Here is a 6000-nt window from a genome sequence, read left to right as displayed (position 1 = left end):
GAAAAAAACTTAATCAAAGCTTAAGGAAAAAGTGCATCGAACTACAGAAAGAAGTATCAGCATTGTGTGACGTAATTGTCAACAACGCGAAACGAGATCATAGTCATTTAAAAGGCCAACAAAAAATTGTAGGATTATCTTTTATGACGGATTAATCATCGTAATTTATGTTTGTTACTTTAATTTATCGGCCTTATCGGTGAAAAGTGATGTCCTTTTTAGTAGGGACATCTAAAGATTTTTATTCATTCGCACTGCAAGTTTTCAACTTGTGGGGCGAACCACGCTTGGCCTTCTAATCTGTGGTGGTAGATGCAAATCTATCTGTATCTACCACTTCATTGTAGTTGGTCCGTGAGGAACAAAAATTAGATGTCCCTACTAAAAAGGACATCACTTTTCACGGATTGACCGATGGAACGACGATCCAACAGCGTATGAAATTCAAGCAGGATACATCGTTGTGCGTATGGAAGTAAATTTAATGGATTCCAGGTTCGCAGATTCCAATGTTGATCGCGCCAGGCAGCAAAACAAAGCTCGCAAGCCAATCGGATCAGTGAATTCTTTGCTCAAACGTATAATGAATCGCAGCATTCGGTTTGCCTTCTCGAGTACCGTTAAACGGTGTTACTTTGATCACCGGGGAAATTTTGACCAACAATAAATATTTGCACATTTTCATCAATAACTCAGTCTATAGTTTGAATTTTTTAAAACTGTTTTCTACATTTGAAAGCCTACTTACTGAGCATCAAATAAGCAAAATTTGGTTTGTATTTGAAATTTTTCCTGTTAGTAAAAATGTAATTTCAAAATCCTAAAATATATTTGTTTTCTTAGGCTCGCAAACAAATAGCTCACCTGATAATACCAAAAAGCATTAAGAAGCAAACGGGTTGTTAAAAGTGAAAGAACAACATTTTTTCTTTGTATATGTATGGGAGAGTGGTTGTTCCATTATTTCTTTATTTTAAAAGATAAAATGAAAATGAAAAATGGTATGGTTTTCTACATTTTCAAGGTATCATAAGGTGTTTTTAAAAAATTTTTAAAAGTTATTTTCCCCAAACTCTGACTGTTTGAAAAAAAGCAATATTTTTTGGATTTGGAAAAATGGTGGGGAATCGTGGGCCACCAAATCCAAATTGACCAAAGAACATGCAAAGTTTATGAGTTGACCTAAAACTGTGATTTCCTAATTCATTTCGTTATTTAAAAGCAATTTCAGATGATGAAATAAAAAAGAGAGCTGTGTATGATAGCATAGATTCCAAAACCTGGCTCGCGAACGTTTTGGCAAAATTTCTTATATACGATGGACAAAATATTTTTCATAACTCTTCATTTGGCATAAGAAAACTTAATAGATAGGCAAAACGTTTTTTAAGTTTTGAATGTATATAAAAACATAAAAATACAGGTCGGACTCGATTATCCGGAGACTCGATTATCCGGAGACTCGATTATCCGGGATTCGATTATCCGGAATTTTAGACTCGATTATCCGGAGTTTAAAAAAAAAATAATTTTTTGTTAATTTTTATTTTGATTTTTTAAATAATTTTAGTACTATAATTCACAAAATAATATTTTTATCAGCTTTGGACGGAGTTAGGGGGGTCAGGGGCTAGTGAAGTAGTTATACTTTATATTAAAACTCGGTTATCGACAGTGTATTGTTCAAGATCAAACTCATTAACTCTATAATACATAATATAAATATGTGGTCAAGCAAGAACGTAGCTAGGAACAGTAGGGGTAAGAATAAGAGTTGTCAATGTGTTTAACCCTCTACATCCCATGGTAGCACAAGTGATCCACAACATTTGCGTCTTTATCAAGTTTGTAAATCTACTATGATGCAGTCAATAATTGTATAAACTTCCTTGTGTACTCATTGTGCTTTTCTATAAGCCTTCTTGAAATTTAGATAAAGTTACTATTGATAAACAATCTAGCAACTATTGAAATAATCAAAAACTTTTTTCAACGAGTTACATCTTTTGAGGCCATGGGAAACAACTTTTGATCAAGCTCTTTCCTTACAAAAGCTTTTTTGTTGTTCAAATATTTAAAAAAAATTGTGGGAAGTAACGGGTTAATTATTTATTATCTAGGTTAATTAATTATCGATTGTCTTCGGTTGAAAATGAGTGGATTTTGAAATATATTTTAGTTTATTTACAAAGTATGATCAAATGTACAAACGTGAAAGTAGTAAGAAAAAGAGGGACTTAAGCTAGGGTGTCATTTCAGTATGTTCCCCTTTTGATATTCTTTTTTGTTACATTCTCATTTTGGTTAAATAAAATTAATATTTCTTGTCAGGAAACTTCCCGTTTATTTAAGCTTAAAAACAAATTCATTCATTGAATAACGAAGCATAAGAACAAAAATCACTTCCGAGATATGTCAGGTCAAGGTAAAGTGAAACCAGTAATTGTTTAATATTACAAATTTGTTTTTTTTTTTTCTTATCACGACTTAACCCCTTTTTCCTATAAAAATGATTTCTGGCTATACGCCACTGCATTTTACAAAAATAATGCACAGAAAAATTACAATTTAACGTCCTCAGACTGAAAAAAAAACATTTTTTTATGATTCGATTATCCGGAAGATTCGATTATCCGGAGTGAAAAAAAAAATCGATAATCCGGATAATCGAGTCCGACCTGTATCAGTGATTCAAGATGCGTGGCCCATGATTCCCCACAAGCTATGATTTGCAAATTGATTGCGTTTGTGTGACTTATTGATGTTTCATCAAAAATTCATTTTCCACGTGAAAGATCATGACAAAACTAAGATCAAGCGTATGAGCATACTTTTGTAATGCTCTTCAGGTTCCCCATCGATGAAATTAGCGGGCATTTTTTTTTAATTATGTTAATAAATTTTTCTAACTTTTTTTAGCTTGGTAAATAAAAGAAGCATATGATGCGTATTGTTTATTGTTTGGCCCTCGTTTTTCCATGGCCCACGATACCCCACTCTCCCCTATATTCATAGAGCTATTTTTATGGCCATTTACTGATAAATTATCTATATTTAAAAAATAAGGACATTTTCCAAGAGTAAGCCCTTATTAGACGAATGAATAGAAATCCTATCAAATGATTAACTTTGAAGAAAAAATGAAAATGGAAATAGTGCGAGGGCTTTGAGGAATGTGTGAAGGTAAAATTTCGTTTGTATTTTGAAGCTAAAACTATTTAAAAAATATTATAATTTTTGCCCTAGATGTATGCAACATCATTGTTTTTTTCGATTATAAATATTTTTAAAAGAAAACATTAAATAGCAAGGTAAAATTGATAAATTAGAATTTGTAAACAATTATGAAGGTGTTTTGTATCCTTTATGATCAAGAAAACTCGTTAAAACCGTCAAAATGGAGACTGTTTATTGTAACCCCAAAGCATTAATTCCTGAACAACGACGAAATCGATTTTTAAATCAAATTTAAAGTATTTATTTAAATTTAAAAATAATCGAAAAATATTGAAAAAAGTGATCAATACTACCCCGGATTACCGTGCCAAAAAATAATGACGCTTAAAAGTCATACGGTTGTCCAACAAAACGCCAAGATCCTTAATCTCCTCAACACGATGCAACTGCTCGTCCAGAATATTGTAGTGATGCATGAAAGGATTTTTTCAACGCCCAAATGTGATAATACAGCACTTCGCAACGCTCAAAACAAGTAAATTATTATCGCACCAGTTCACAACTGTGTCCAAGAAGCGTTGCAGTTCATAACAATCAGCTTGGTTGTTTATGACTAAAAATATTTTCAGGTCGTCCGCGTATAGGAGAACTCCACATCCAATGAGCAACAAATTAATGTCGATACAGAACAGTGTAAACAATAAAGCACCCAAATTGCTACCTCGGGGTAGCCCAGACTTTGAAATAAAGTCAGAGAATTCCGCAGAACCAATTCTTGCAGCCAATCGACGATCCGTTAGGTAGCTTCTGATCCATGCACACAATCGTTCGGGAAAACCTAGTCGATGCAATTTTTTCAGGAGAATATCGTGGTTTACAGAATCAAATGCCGCCGAAGTATTGGTATATATCGCTTCGATTTATTTCCCGCCATCCATGTTGGATATGCAGAAGGATGTGAAAACCATCAGGTTTGAAGTTACCGATCGTTTAGTGAAAAATCCTTGCTGATTCTCAGAGATCCAGTTCCGGCAAGTCGAAAACATGACATCGTTGACGATCTTCTCAAATACTTGTGAACAGGCAGCTAGCAATGTGACTCCGCGGTAGTTAAGAACATATTGCTTGTCACCTTTTTTGTGTACTGGGCTCATAAGCGATTTTTTCCAGATGGTAGGAAATTTTTTCTGTTCTAGAGACTGATAAAAAAAATGCGCGTAAGTGGTTGTACCAGCAAAGAGCGACACTTTTTCAATAAGCATGCCGTTATTCCATCCTGTCTAGCTGAAGTGGAATACTTCAAATTATTGATAGCTTCTAAAACCATTTCCTCGCTAACAGCAAAAACATCCAGATCCAACACATCGATGGGTAATCGTGTTACAGCGGCGTTTAATTGATCGTACTCAGAGTGAGCTTCGTCGCCATCCAAAAAAGGTCTGGAGATTTGTAAACTCCAAACGGAAGGAATCCGGGCTTCCAGCTATCCTCAAATTAAAAAAAAACCGTATTGCCACGTCACCTGCTGAAAAATGTTACTTTTTTTGCGACGCATTTCGCCAGTGTCTTTTCAGTAGAATCGCCAACGATAGTGTCTTTTCAGTAGAATCGCCAACGATAGTTGGCGATTCCACTGAAAAGACACTGGCGAAATGCGTCGCAAAAAAGTAACATTTTTCAGCAGGTGACGTGACAATACGGTTTTTTTTTATTTGAGGATAGCTGGAAGCCCGGATTCCTTCCGTTTGGAGTTTACAAATCTCCAGACCTTTTTTGGATTGCGACGAAGCTCACTCTGAGTACGATCCATATAACGGCGATAGCACAGTCGGTTAATTATTCGGTATTGTTTAATAGCAGCGTTCAAATTGATTTTCACAAATGGGCATCTGGAGTTACAAAACTTCCGCAACAATTTCGAACGTGCCTGTTTCAATCGTTTCAGGTGAGTATTAGTCCAAGGAGGTCGCACCAACGGTACGGATTTATCAAAAGCGTCATCCAGAATTGCGCATAATGTATTAACAGCCACTAGTGAACCTTCATATAAGAGAAGCGACATCTGATCCCTTTTAAAATAAAGTATGTGGCAACATCGCCAAAATCTTGAACAAAAAATCCTCAGCACTGTTTTCTGGTTCAATGTTCAAGCTCTAAAGTGAACGCTCCTTCAATCCAACAAAACAAGATTGAACTCGATGCCCAACGGATCGCGATAAACGGTATTAATGACTTGAATTTCGTTAACGATCAGATAGTTTTTTAACTAGGAACACGATTCACCAAAGCATTGAAAAAAATTGCACCTAATCATAAATTCATACGACCAGCTTTAAAATTATCTGTTCGAACTATAACAACAATCACAATACCTTCCTCGGTTGAGTTTTCAATAAGAAAGGTAAAAGATCTGCGACAAATGCTCGGAACAGTTCTTTTGTATCGATTGGAATTTTGTGTTTCAGACGTCGCTTCTCTTATATGTAGGTTCACTAACAGCCACATCTACGTTAATGCAACATTGAATGTCGGACCAGTCGACTTCAGACAGAACACGGTTCATAGTATCAAAATCCGCGCGATTAAAGTCACGGGCTGATGCTTCGAAATCCTCAACAAATGCGATAGGACTCGGGAATGAGATTTCAAACTCCAAAGGGAGGGTGGTACACGTCTATAGGGACGACGACTTTGCTGGCCTCGATTATGGGGCTGATCAGAATAGATTCATCCACGAAAACCAAATCCAGCGTTCGATTCTGAGAATTTCGAATCCCGTTTCGCTGTTTCACTTCATTCAGCATCGATCCATCCAAGAGTGAA

The sequence above is a fragment of the Uranotaenia lowii genome, chromosome 2 (assembly GCF_029784155.1).
Source record: "Uranotaenia lowii strain MFRU-FL chromosome 2, ASM2978415v1, whole genome shotgun sequence".
In the NCBI taxonomy this organism is placed as follows: domain Eukaryota; kingdom Metazoa; phylum Arthropoda; class Insecta; order Diptera; family Culicidae; genus Uranotaenia; species Uranotaenia lowii.
This window is presented reverse-complemented; position numbering follows the sequence as displayed.